Source organism: Somniosus microcephalus, chromosome 33 (genome assembly GCF_052327205.1).
Source record: "Somniosus microcephalus isolate GS21.2 chromosome 33, FLI_Smic_1.0, whole genome shotgun sequence".
Lineage (NCBI taxonomy): Eukaryota > Metazoa > Chordata > Chondrichthyes > Squaliformes > Somniosidae > Somniosus > Somniosus microcephalus.
Window position 1 is genome coordinate 34,990,582 of NC_141019.1, and position 14,639 is coordinate 35,005,220.

The window sequence follows — 14,639 nt, forward strand, 5'->3', positions numbered from 1 at the left end:
CCTCCTCTCTCCCTCTCTCTCTCTCTCTCTCCCTCTCTCTCTCGTCTCCCTCCCTCTCTCTCTCCCCTCTCTCTCTCTCTCTCTCCCTCTCCCCCTCCTCTCTCCCTCCCTCTCCCTCCCTCTCCCTCTGTCTCCCTCCCACTCTCTCTCCCTCCCTCTGCCTCTCTCCTGTCTTTGACCCAGTGATGGACATGTCTCCCACCGATCTTTCTGCAGCTGGTTGATACAGATGCAGTGCTACCACTGCGAGGAATTCCAACTCGACAATGACTGCTCACAGCCACAATTCATCGTTAATTGCACAGCCAATATCCAGGACGCCTGTCAGAATGAAGTGATTGTGCGGAGTGATGGTGAGTAACACAAACCCTTCCTACCATGCTTCAGAATACACTCCCCCCTATCACAGACTCTACCCACCCATTTAATCTCCTCCCACAGCCCGTGTACACTCTCCCCTATCACGGACTCTACCCACCCATTTAATCTCCTCCCACAGCCCGTGTACACTCTCCCCTATCACGGACTCTACCCACCCATTTAATCTCCTCCCACAGCCCGTGTACACTCTCCCCTATCACGGACTCTACCCACCCATTTAATCTCCTCCCACAGTCCGTGTACACTCTCCCCTATCACAGACTCTACCCACCCATTTAATCTCCTCCCACAGCCCGTGTACACACTCCCCTATCACAGACTCTACCCACCCATTTAATCTCCTCCCACAGTCCGTGTACACTCTCCCCTATCACAGACTCTACCCACCCATTTAATCTCCTCCCACAGCCCATGTACACTCTCCCCTATCACAGACTCTACCCACCCATTTAATCTCCTCCCACAGCCCGTGTACACTCTCCCCTATCACAGACTCTACCCACCCATTTAATCTCCTCCCACAGCCCATGTACACTCTCCCCTATCACAGACTCTCCCCCACCCATTTAATCTCCTCCCACAGCCCATGGACACTCTCCCCTATCACGGACTCTACCCACCCATTTAATCTCCTCCCACAGCCCGTGTACACTCTCCCCTATCACTGACTCTACCCACCCATTTAATCTCCTCCCACAGCCCGTGTACACTCCCCCCTATCACAGACTCTACCCACCCATTTAATCTCCTCCCACAGCCCGTGTACACTCTCCCCTATCACAGACTCTACCCACCCATTTAATCTCCTCCCACAGCCCATGTACACTCTCCCCTATCACGGACTCTACCCACCCATTTAATCTCCTCCCACAGCCCATGTACACTCTCCCCTATCACGGACTCTACCCACCCATTCAATCTCCTCCCACAGCCTGTGTACACTCTCCCCTATCACAGACTCTACCCCACCCATTTAATCTCCTCCCTCAGCCCATGTACACTCTCCCCTATCACAGACTCTACCCACCCATTTAATCTCCTCCCACAGCCCGTGTACACTCTCTCCTATCACAGACTCTACCCACACCATTTAATCTCCTCCCACAGTCCGTGTACACTCTCCCCTATCACAGACTCTACCCACCCATTTAATCTCCTCCCACAGCCTGTGTACACTCCCCCCTATCACAGACTCTACCCACCCATTTAATCTTCTCCCACAGCCCATGTACACTCTCCCCTATCACGGACTCTACCCACCCATTTAATCTCCTCCCACAGCCCGTGTACACTCTCCCCTATCACTGACTCTACCCACCCATTTAATCTCCTCCCACAGCCCATGTACACTCTCCCCTATCATGGACTCTACCCACCCATTTAATCTCCTCCCACAGCCCATGTACACACTCCCCTATCACTGACTCTACCCACCCATTTAATCTCCTCCCACAGCCCGTGTACACTCTCCCCTATCATGGACTCTACCCACCCATTTAATCTCCTCCCACAGCCCATGTACACACTCCCCTATCACTGACTCTACCCACCCATTTAATCTCCTCCCACAGCCCGTGTACACTCTCCCCTATCACGGACTCTACCCACCCATTTAATCTTCTCCCACAGCCCGTGTACACTCTCCCCTATCACTGACTCTACCCACCCATTTAATCTCCTCCCACAGCCCGTGTACACACTCCCCTATCACGGACTCTACCCACACACAGCCCGTGGACACTCTCCCCTATCACAGACTCTACCCACCCATTTAATCTCCTCTCACAGCCCGTGTACACTCTCCCCTATCACTGACTCTACCCACCCATTTAATCTCCTCCCACAGCCCATGTACACTCTCCCCTATCACAGACTCTACCCACCCATTTAATCTCCTCCCACAGCCCGTGTACACTCTCCCCTATCACTGACTCTACCCACCCATTTAATCTCCTCCCACAGCCCGTGTACACTCTCCCCTATCACTGACTCTACCCACCCATTTAATCTCCTCCCACAGCCCGTGTACACTCTCCCCTATCACAGACTCTACCCACCCATTCAATCTCCTCCCACAGCCCATGTACACTCCCCCCTATCACAGACTCTACCCACCCATTTAATCTCCTCCCACAGCCCGTGTACACACTCCCCTATCACGGACTCTACCCACCCATTTAATCTCCTCCCACAGCCCGTGTACACTCTCCCCTATCACGGACTCTACCCACCCATTTAATCTTCTCCCACAGCCCGTGTACACTCTCCCCTATCACTGACTCTACCCACCCATTTAATCTCCTCCCACAGCCCGTGTACACTCTCCCCTATCACGGACTCTACCCACCCATTTAATCTTCTCCCACAGCCCGTGTACACTCTCCCCTATCACTGACTCTACCCACCCATTTAATCTCCTCCCACAGCCCGTGTACACACTCCCCTATCACGGACTCTACCCACACATTTAATCTCCTCCCACACCCCATGTACACTCTCCCCTATCACTGACTCTACCCACCCATTTAATCTCCTCCCACAGCCCGTGTACACTCCCCCCTATCACAGACTCTACCCACCCATTTAATCTCCTCCCACAGCCCGTGGACACTCTCCCCTATCACAGACTCTACCCACCCATTTAATCTCCTCTCACAGCCCATGGACACTCTCCCCTATCACAGACTCTACCCACCAATTCAATCTCCTCCCACAGCCTGTGTACACTCTCCCCTATCACAGACTCTACCCACCCATTTAATCTCCTCCCTCAGCCCATGTACACTCTCCCCTATCACAGACTCTACCCACCCATTTAATCTCCTCCCACAGCCCGTGTACACTCCCCCCTATCACAGACTCTACCCACCCATTTAATCTTCTCCCACAGCCCATGTACACTCTCCCCTATCACGGACTCTACCCACCCATTTAATCTCCTCCCACAGCCCGTGTACACTCTCCCCTATCACTGACTCTACCCACCCATTTAATCTCCTCCCACAGCCCATGTACACTCTCCCCTATCATGGACTCTACCCACCCATTTAATCTCCTCCCACAGCCCATGTACACACTCCCCTATCACTGACTCTACCCACCCATTTAATCTCCTCCCACAGCCCGTGTACACTCTCCCCTATCATGGACTCTACCCACCCATTTAATCTCCTCCCACAGCCCATGTACACACTCCCCTATCACTGACTCTACCCACCCATTTAATCTCCTCCCACAGCCCGTGTACACTCTCCCCTATCACGGACTCTACCCACCCATTTAATCTTCTCCCACAGCCCGTGTACACTCTCCCCTATCACTGACTCTACCCACCCATTTAATCTCCTCCCACAGCCCGTGTACACACTCCCCTATCACGGACTCTACCCACACATTTAATCTCCTCCCACAGCCCGTGGACACTCTCCCCTATCACAGACTCTACCCACCCATTTAATCTCCTCTCACAGCCCGTGTACACTCTCCCCTATCACTGACTCTACCCACCCATTTAATCTCCTCCCACAGCCCATGTACACTCTCCCCTATCACAGACTCTACCCACCCATTTAATCTCCTCCCACAGCCCGTGTACACTCTCCCCTATCACTGACTCTACCCACCCATTTAATCTCCTCCCACAGCCCGTGTACACTCTCCCCTATCACTGACTCTACCCACCCATTTAATCTCCTCCCACAGCCCGTGTACACTCTCCCCTATCACAGACTCTACCCACCCATTCAATCTCCTCCCACAGCCCATGTACACTCCCCCCTATCACAGACTCTACCCACCCATTTAATCTCCTCCCACAGCCCGTGTACACACTCCCCTATCACGGACTCTACCCACCCATTTAATCTCCTCCCACAGCCCGTGTACACTCTCCCCTATCACGGACTCTACCCACCCATTTAATCTTCTCCCACAGCCCGTGTACACTCTCCCCTATCACTGACTCTACCCACCCATTTAATCTCCTCCCACAGCCCGTGTACACTCTCCCCTATCACGGACTCTACCCACCCATTTAATCTTCTCCCACAGCCCGTGTACACTCTCCCCTATCACTGACTCTACCCACCCATTTAATCTCCTCCCACAGCCCGTGTACACACTCCCCTATCACGGACTCTACCCACACATTTAATCTCCTCCCACACCCCATGTACACTCTCCCCTATCACTGACTCTACCCACCCATTTAATCTCCTCCCACAGCCCGTGTACACTCCCCCCTATCACAGACTCTACCCACCCATTTAATCTCCTCCCACAGCCCGTGGACACTCTCCCCTATCACAGACTCTACCCACCCATTTAATCTCCTCTCACAGCCCGTGTACACTCTCCCCTATCACTGACTCTACCCACCCATTTAATCTCCTCCCACAGCCCATGTACACTCTCCCCTATCACAGACTCTACCCACCCATTTAATCTCCTCCCACAGCCCGTGTACACTCTCCCCTATCACTGACTCTACCCACCCATTTAATCTCCTCCCACAGCCCGTGTACACTCTCCCCTATCACTGACTCTACCCACCCATTTAATCTCCTCCCACAGCCCGTGTACACTCTCCCCTATCACAGACTCTACCCACCCATTCAATCTCCTCCCACAGCCCGTGTACACTCTCCCCTATCACAGACTCTACCCACCCATTTAATCTCCTCCCACAGCCCGTGTACACTCTCCCCTATCACAGACTCTACCCACCCATTTAATCTCCTCCCACAGCCCATGTACACTCCCCCCTATCACAGACTCTACCCACCCATTTAATCTCCTCCCACAGCCCCTGTACACTCTCCCCTATCACGGACTCTACCCACCCATTTAATCTCCTCCCACAGCCCGTGTACACTCTCCCCTATCACGGACTCTACCCACCCATTTAATCTCCTCCCACAGCCCGTGTACACTCTCCCCTATCACGGACTCTACCCACACATTTAATCTCCTCTCACAGCCCATGTATACTCTCCCCTATCACAGACTCTACCCACCCATTTAATCTCCTCCCACAGCCCATGTACACTCTCCCCTATCACGGACTCTACCCACCCATTTAATCTCCTCCCACAGCCCGTGTACACTCTCCCCTATCACGGACTCTACCCACACATTTAATCTCCTCCCACAGCCCATGTACACTCTCCCCTATCACAGACTCTACCCACCCATTTAATCTCCTCCCACAGCCCATGTACACTCTCCCCTATCACGGACTCTACCCACCCATTTAATCTCCTCCCACAGCCCATGTACACTCTCCCCTATCACAGACTCTACCCACCCATTTTATCTCCTCCCACAGCCCGTATACACTCCCCCCTATCACGGACTCTCCCCACCCATTTAATCTCCTCCCACAGCCCGTGTACACTCTCCCCTAGCACGGACTCTACCCACCCATTTAATCTCCTCCCACAGCCCGTGTACACTCTCCCCTAGCACGGATTCTACCCACCCATTTAATCTCCTCCCACAGCCCATGTACACTCTCCCCTATCACGGACTCTACCCACCCATTTAATCTCCTCCCACAGCCCATGTACACTCTCCCCTATCACTGACTCTACCCACCCATTTAATCTCCTCCCACAGCCCGTGTGCACTCTCCCCTATCACAGACTCTACCCACCCATTTAATCTCCTCCCACAGCCCCTGTACACTCTCCCCTATCACAGACTCTACCCACCCATTTAATCACCTCCCACAGCCCGTGTACACTCTCCCCTATCATGGACTCCACCCGCCCATTATATCTCCTCCCACAGCCCATGTACACTCTCCCCTATCATGGACTCTACCCACCCATTTAATCTCCTCCCACAGCCCGTGTACACTCTCCCCTATCACAGACTTTACCCACCCATTTAATCTCCTCCCACAGCCCATGTACACTCTCCCCTATCACAGACTCTACCCACCCATTGAATCTCCTCCCACAGCCCATGTACACTCTCCCCTATCACAGACTTTACCCACCCATTTAATCTCCTCCCACAGCCCGCGTACACTCTCCCCCAGCACGGATTCTACCCACCCATTGAATCTCCTCCCACAGCCCATGGACACTCTCCCCTATCACAGACTCTACCCACCCATTTAATCTCCTCCCACAGCCCGTGTACACTCTCCCCTATCACGGTCTCTACCCACCCATTTAATCTCCTCCCACAGCCCACGTACACTCTCCCCTATCATGGACTCTACCCACCCATTTAATCTCCTCCCACAGCCCATGTACACTCTCCCCTATCACGGTCTCTACCCACCCATTTAATCTCCTCCCACAGCCCGTGTACACTCTCCCCTATCACAGACTCTACCCACCCATTTAATCTCCTCCCACAGCCCATGTACACTCTCCCCTATCATGGGCTCTACCCACCCATTTAATCTCCTCCCACAGCCCATGTACACTCTCCCCTATCACGGTCTCTACCCACCCATTTAATCTCCTCCCATAGCCCACGTACACTCTCCCCTATCACAGACTCTAACCACCCATTTAATCTCCCCCCACAGCCCGCGTACACTCTCCCCTATCATGGACTCTACCCACCCATTTAATCTCCTCCCACAGCCCATGTACACTCTCCCCTATCATGGACTCTACCCACCCATTTAATCTCCTCCCACAGCCCTGTACACTCTCCCCTATCACGGACTCTACCCACCCATTTAATCTCCTCCCACAGCCCATGGACACTCTCCCCTATCACAGACTCTACCCACCCATTTAATCTCCTCCCACAGCCCGTGTACACTCTCCCCTATCACAGACTCTACCCACCCATTTAATCTCCTCCCACAGCCCATGTACACTCTCCCCTATCATGGACTCTACCCACCCATTTAATCTCCTCCCTCAGCCCATGTACACTCTCCCCTATCATGGACTCTACCCACCCATTTAATCTCCTCCCACAGCCCATGTACACTCTCCCCTATCATGGACTCTACCCACCCATTTAATCTCCTCCCACAGCCCATGTACACTCTCCCCTATCACTGACTCTACCCACCCATTTAATCTCCTCTCACAGCCCATGTACACTCTCCCCTATCACGGACTCTACCCACCCATTTAATCTCCTCCCACAGCCCATGCACACTCTCCCCTATCACTGACTCTACCCACCCATTTAATCTCCTCCCACAGCCCATGTACACTCTCCCCTATCACGGACTCTACCCACCCATTTAATCTCCTCTCACAGCCCATGTACACTCTCCCCTATCACGGACTCTACCCACCCATTTAATCTCCTCCCACAGCCCATGTACACTCTCCCCTATCATGGACTCTACCCACCCATTTAATCTCCTCCCACAGCCCATGTACACTCTCCCCTATCATGGACTCTACCCACCCATTTAATCTCCTCCCACAGCCCGTGTACACTCTCCCCTATCACAGACTTTACCCACCCATTTAATCTCCTCCCACAGCCCATGTACACTCTTCCCTATCACAGACTCTCCCCACCCATTTAATCTCCTCCCACAGTCCATGTACACTCCCCCCTATCACGGACTCTACCCACCCATTTAATCTCCTCCCACAGCCCGTGTACACTCTCCCCTATCACAGACTCTACCCACCCATTTAATCTCCTCCCACAGCCCATGTACACTCTCCCCTATCACAGACTCTACCCACCCATTTAATCTCCTCCCACAGCCCGTGTACACTCTCCCCTATCATGGACTCCACCCGCCCATTATATCTCCTCCCACAGCCCGTGTACACTCTCCCCTATCACGGACTCTACCCACCCATTTAATCTCCTCCCACAGCCCATGTACACTCTCCCCTATCATGGACTCTACCCACCCATTTAATCTCCTCCCACAGCCCATGTACACTCTCCCCTATCACAGACTCTACCCACCCATTGAATCTCCTCCCACAGCCCATGTACACTCTCCCCTATCACAGACTTTACCCACCCATTTAATCTCCTCCCACAGCCCGCGTACACTCTCCCCTAGCACGGATTCTACCCACCCATTGAATCTCCTCCCACAGCCCATGGACACTCTCCCCTATCACAGACTCTACCCACCCATTTAATCTCCTCCCACAGCCCGTGTACACTCTCCCCTATCACGGTCTCTACCCACCCATTTAATCTCCTCCCACAGCCCGTGTACACTCTCCCCTATCACAGACTCTACCCACCCATTTAATCTCCTCCCACAGCCCATGTACACTCTCCCCTATCATGGGCTCTACCCACCCATTTAATCTCCTCCCACAGCCCATGTACACTCTCCCCTATCACGGTCTCTACCCACCCATTTAATCTCCTCCCATAGCCCACGTACACTCTCCCCTATCACAGACTCTAACCACCCATTTAATCTCCTCCCACAGCCCTGTACACTCTCCCCTATCACGGACTCTACCCACCCATTTAATCTCCTCCCACAGCCCATGGACACTCTCCCCTATCACAGACTCTACCCACCAATTTAATCTCCTCCCACAGCCCGTGAACACTCTCCCCTATCACAGACTCTACCCACCCATTTAATCTCCTCCCACAGCCCGTGTACACTCTCCCCTATCACAGACTCTACCCACACATTTAATCTCCTCCCACAGCCCGTGTACACTCTCCCCTATCACAGACTCTACCCACCCATTTAATCTCCTCCCACAGCCCATGTACACTCTCCCCTATCATGGACTCTACCCACCCATTTAATCTCCTCCCTCAGCCCATGTACACTCTCCCCTATCATGGACTCTACCCACCCATTTAATCTCCTCCCACAGCCCATGTACACTCTCCCCTATCATGGACTCTACCCACCCATTTAATCTCCTCCCACAGCCCATGTACACTCTCCCCTATCACTGACTCTACCCACCCATTTAATCTCCTCTCACAGCCCATGTACACTCTCCCCTATCACGGACTCTACCCACCCATTTAATCTCCTCCCACAGCCCATGCACACTCTCCCCTATCACTGACTCTACCCACCCATTTAATCTCCTCCCACAGCCCATGTACACTCTCCCCTATCACAGACTCTACCCACCCATTCAATCTCCTCCCACAGCCCGTGTACACTCTCCCCTATCACGGACTCTACCCACCCATTTAACCTCCTCTCACAGCCCATGTACACTCTCCCCTATCACAGACTCTACCCACCCATTTAATCTCCTCCCACAGCCCATGCACACTCTCCCCTATCACGGACTCTACCCACCCATTTAATCTCCTCCCACAGCCCATGTACACTCTCCCCTATCACGGACTCTACCCACCCATTTAATCTCCTCCCACAGCCCATGTACACTCTCCCCTATCACAGACTCTACCCACCCATTTAATCTCCTCCCACAGCCCATGTACACTCTCCCCTATCACAGACTCTACCCACCCATTCAATCTCCTCCCACAGCCCATGTACACTCTCCCCTATCACGGACTCTACCCACCCATTTAATCTCCTCCCACAGCCCATGTACACTCTCCCCTATCACAGACTCTACCCACCCATTTAATCTCCTCCCACAGCCCGTGTACACTCTCCCCTATCACAGACTCTACCCACCCATTTAATCTCCTCCCACAGCCCGTGTACACTCTCCCCTATCACAGACTCTACCCACCCATTTAATCTCCTCCCACAGCCCATGGACACTCTCCCCTATCACAGACTCTACCCACCCATTTAATCTCCTCCCACAGCCCATGTACACTCTCCCCTATCACGGACTCTACCCACCCATTTAATCTCCTCCCACAGCCCATGGACACTCTCCCCTATCACAGACTCTACCCACCCATTTAATCTCCTCCCACAGCCCATGTACACTCTCCCCTATCACAGACTCTACCCACCCATTTAATCTCCTCCCACAGCCCATGTACACTCTCCCCTATCACAGACTCTACCCACCCATTTAATCTCCTCCCACAGCCCGTGTGCACTCTCCCCTATCACGGACTCTACCCACCCATTTAATCTCCTCCCACAGCCCATGTACACTCTCCCCTATCACAGACTCTACCCACCCATTTAATCTCCTCCCACAGCCCATGTACACTCTCCCCTATCACAGACTCTACCCACCCATTTAATCTCCTCCCACAGCCCATGTACACTCTCCCCTATCACAGACTCTACCCACACATTTAATCTCCTCCCACAGCCCATGTACATTCTCCCCTATCACAGACTCTACCCACCCATTTAATCTCCTCCCACAGCCCATGTACATTCTCCCCTATCACAGACTCTACCCACCCATTTAATCTCCTCCCACAGCCCCTGTACACTCTCCCCTATCACGGACTCTACCCACCCATTTAATCTCCTCCCACAGCCCATGTACACTCTCCCCTATCATGGACTCTACCCACCCATTTAATCTCCTCCCACAGCCCATGCACACTCTCCCCTATCACTGACTCTACCCACCCATTTAATCTCCTCCCACAGCCCATGTACACTCTCCCCTATCACGGACTCTACCCACCCATTTAATCTCCTCTCACAGCCCATGTACACTCTCCCCTATCACGGACTCTACCCACCCATTTAATCTCCTCCCACAGCCCATGTACACTCTCCCCTATCATGGACTCTACCCACCCATTTAATCTCCTCCCACAGCCCATGTACACTCTCCCCTATCACTGACTCTACCCACCCATTTAATCTCCTCCCACACCCCATGTACACTCTCCCCTATCACGGACTCTACCCACCCATTTAATCTCCTCCCACAGCCCATGTACACTCTCCCCTATCACGGACTCTACCCACCCATTTAATCTCCTCCCACACCCCATGTACACTCTCCCCTATCACGGACTCTACCCACCCATTCAATCTCCTCCCACAGCCCATGTACATTCTCCCCTATCACAGACTCTACCCACCCATTTAATCTCCTCCCACAGCCCATGTACACTCTCCCCTATCACAGACTCTACCCACCCATTTAATCTCCTCCCACAGCCCATGTACATTCTCCCCTATCACAGACTCTACCCACCCATTTAATCTCCTCCCACAGCCCATGGACACTCTCCCCTATCACAGACTCTACCCACCCATTTAATCTCCTCCCACAGCCCATGTACACTCTCCCCTATCATGAATAAAATTCTGTGTAAATTCCCTCTGTTCCATAAAGGTAGTCGAGGAAAACTCTAGAATGTTCCGCCGCCCTCACATCTCCCCCATTCCGCCTCGGCCCACTTCCCTCATAAGATCCATTGGAGCTTTGCCTTTTCCAGAAATAATTTACAGGAAAGAGTATTGCGTTGGGTAAACTCTGCAGATGTTAGGAGGAGGTTGAATGGTGCAGTGAGCTAGAACTATTCTTTCACCTCGGTGACTTGGGATCAGGCCCAACTGACACTAATAACATGAATGTTTCCTTTCTCAGACAGCTCCGAGGAGCTTTAGCAAGAACAAATATGTAGTGTTGAACATCAATCCCCAGTGGAGTCGAGTCCACGGCAGAGCACTCGGTAGATTTTCACACTAATTGGCAGTAATTGGGTAGAGGCCAGTGTGTGCGATGGAAATGTACAGTTTGAAATCCCAATGGCCCCAAACCCCTTCCCATTCACACCCGTTGTACGGAATCCCAATGGACCCAACCCCTTCCCATTAACTCCCACTGTACAGAATCCCGATGGACCCAACCCCTTCCCATTCACTCCCGTTGTACAGAATCCCAATGGACCCAACCCCTTCCCATCCACACCCGTTGTACAGAATCCCAATGGACCCAACCCCTTCCCATTAACTCCCACTGTACAGAATCCCGATGGACCCAACCCCTTCCCATTCACTCCCACTGTACAGAATCCCAATGGACCCAAACCCCTTCCCATTCACTCCCGTTGTACAGAATCCCAATGGACCCAACCCCTTCCCATTCACTCCCACTATACAGAATCCCAATGGACCCAAACCCCTTCCCATTCACTCCCGTTGTACAGAATCCCAATGGACCCAACCCCTTCCCATTCACTCCCACTGTACAGAATCCCAATGGGCCCATCCCCTTCCCATTCACTCACATCGTACGGAATCCCAACGGGTCCAGTGGACATGGCGGTGGGAAATCTTCGGGGGTGGGTCAGCCTACGGAATGAGTCACAGCCTGCGAAAGGTACGGGCGGATCGAGAAGGGAGATGTGTGAAGGGAGGCACCGCGCTTGCATGCTGCTCCCGCTATCGAAGGCGAGGAATCGCTATCCAGCGGCACCCACAGTGGGGGGGTGGGTGGCGGCCTTCTACAGCCCCCGGCTAACCCTTGGTTCTCTCTCTCTCTGTGTCTCTCCGCAGGGATCTTTTTCCGCAAAGCCTGTGCGTCCTTCTCCACCTGCCTGTTGACCTCAGCTGGCTACCAAGCTTTCTGCTCCCCCGGCAAGCTGGGCTCCATCTGCATCAGCTGCTGCAACACTCCGCTCTGCAATGGGCCACGGGCTGCCAGGAAGATGAATTCCTCCCCCTCCTCCATCTCCGATCTGTGCCCGTGGCTCTACGCGGCCCCTGCCATCCCTTTGATATACTCCTGGGTGGCGCTCATGTAGCCCCGCTCCGCAACCACAGCCGCTGTCACCCAGTGGGACCCAGTTACAGCAAAAAACCAATCTCACGACCTTCCCCACCCGCCACCCCCCGCCCCATCCTTCTCCAACTCTCCCAGGGCAGTCTCATAGAAACATAGAAGATAGGAGCAGGAGTAGGCCATTCGGCCCCTCGAGCCTGCTCCGCCATTTAATGAGATCATGGCTGATCATCCAAATTCAGTACCCTGTCGCTGCCTTCTCCCCATATCCCTTGATCCCTTTAGCCTTAAGAAATATATCCAACTCTTTCTTGAATATATTTAATGAACTGGCCTCCACCGCCTTCTGTGGTAGAGAATTCCACAGGTTCACCACTCTCTGGGTGAAGAAATTCCTCCTCACCTCAGTCCTAAATGGCTTACCCCTTATCCTTAGACTGTGACCCCTGGTTCTGGACTCCCCCGACCATCAGGAACATCCTTCCTGCATCTAGTCCGTCTAGTCCTGTTAGAATTTTATAAGTTTCAATGAGATCCCCTCTCATTCTTCTAAACTCCAGCGAATATAAGCCCAATCGACCCAATCTCTCCTCATACGTCATTCCTGCCATCCCAGGTATCAGTCTGGTGAATCTTCGCTGAACTCCCTCCATGGCAAGAACATCCTTCCTCAGATAAGGCGACCAAAACTGCACACAATACTCAAGGTGTGGTCTCACCAAGGCCCTGTACAACTGCAGCAAGACATCCTTGTTCCTGTACTCGAATCCTCTCGCTACGAAGGCCAACATACCATTGGCCTTCTTAACCGCCTGCTGCACCTGCACAAAGATTCTCCAATCAGCATCATCTGACTTTAATATGGTCCCAAGTGTTTCATTTTCTGTTTTCAAATAAATAAAATCGGACCCGTTGCTGGGCACCGCGAAGGACTACCATTGAAGTTACAAAGAATTCAAGATCTCGCATTTCTCCAGCCCCTTTCACCACCTCAGGATGTCCCGAACCCCTTTCACAGTCAATGAAGTACTTTTTCTTTGAAGTGTGGTCACTGTTGTAATGTAGGAAACGCGGCAGCCAATTTGCGCACAGCAAGCTCCCACAAACAGCAATGTGATAAATGATCAGTTCATCTGTTTTAGTGATGTTGGTTGAGGGATAAATATTGGCCCAGGACACCGGGGAGAACACCGCCCCCCCGCTCGTCTTCGAAATAGTGGCCGTGGGATCTTTTACGTCCACTTGAGAGGGCAGACGGGCCTCGGTTTAATGTCTCAACCGAAAAACTCCCTCAGTACCGCCCCTCCGACAGTACAGCGCTCCCTTAGTACTGCCCCTTCGACAGTGCGGCGCTCCCTCAGTACTGCCCCTCCGACAGTGCGGCGCTCCCTCAGTACTGCCCCTCCGACAGTGCGGCGCTCCCTCAGTACTGCCCCTCCGACAGTGCGGCGCTCCCTCAGTACTGCCCCTCCGACAGTGCGGCGCTCCCTCAGTACTGCCCCTCCGACAGTGCGGCGCTCCCTCAGTACTGCCCCTCCGACAGTGCGGCGCTCCCTCAGTACTGCCCCTCCGACAGTGCGGCGCTCCCTCAGTACTGCCCCTCCGACAGTGCGGCGCTCCCTCAGTACTGCCCCTCCGACAGTGCGGCGCTCCCTCAGTACAGCCCCTCCGACAGTGCGG

At 53.3% G+C, this 14,639-nt stretch overlaps 1 long non-coding RNA gene across 1 annotated transcript; it reads left to right on the forward strand.

Moving 5' to 3' along the window:
- Positions 1–170: 170 nt before the first annotated feature.
- Positions 171–13,892, forward strand: LOC147097154 (uncharacterized). Its single transcript, XR_015074439.1, has 2 exons — positions 171–353; positions 12,734–13,892. It is a non-coding gene; the product is annotated as an uncharacterized LOC147097154 (long non-coding RNA).
- The last annotated feature ends 747 nt before the right edge of the window (positions 13,893–14,639 follow it).